General features: G+C 26.5%; 1 protein-coding gene across 1 annotated transcript in view; it reads left to right on the top strand.

Moving 5' to 3' along the window:
- LOC107702448 (tudor domain-containing protein 1-like) overlaps positions 1-279 on the top strand; it is a 19,437-nt gene that overhangs the window by 1,296 nt on the left and 17,862 nt on the right. The gene's annotated exons all lie outside the window — the stretch shown is intronic.

The raw sequence follows: 279 nt of genomic DNA, 5'->3' as shown, positions 1-279 counted from the left end.
GTATTCAAAATGTTATATTTAAAACATTAATCTCCACATGAATTTATGAATTTAATTTCACTCATGCCACCTCTGAGCCTCATTAAACGTCTGGAAATGTCCTTACAAGCCACTTTTGTGTTCTTCTGTGCCACCTCTGCAGTATAAATAAATTTATTAATACTAATTTCATATGATTGGTAACTTATTTGTCTTATTCTACTACTTATTATATTGTTTTAAATAGAAATTTTAAAAAGCTTATAAACATACATTTTTGAATTTGACAGATGAAAATGA

This window comes from Sinocyclocheilus anshuiensis, unplaced genomic scaffold, assembly GCF_001515605.1.
Source record: "Sinocyclocheilus anshuiensis isolate Anshui unplaced genomic scaffold, SAMN03320099.WGS_v1.1 scaffold190, whole genome shotgun sequence".
NCBI lineage: Eukaryota > Metazoa > Chordata > Actinopteri > Cypriniformes > Cyprinidae > Sinocyclocheilus > Sinocyclocheilus anshuiensis.
This window is presented reverse-complemented; position numbering and strand designations above follow the sequence as displayed.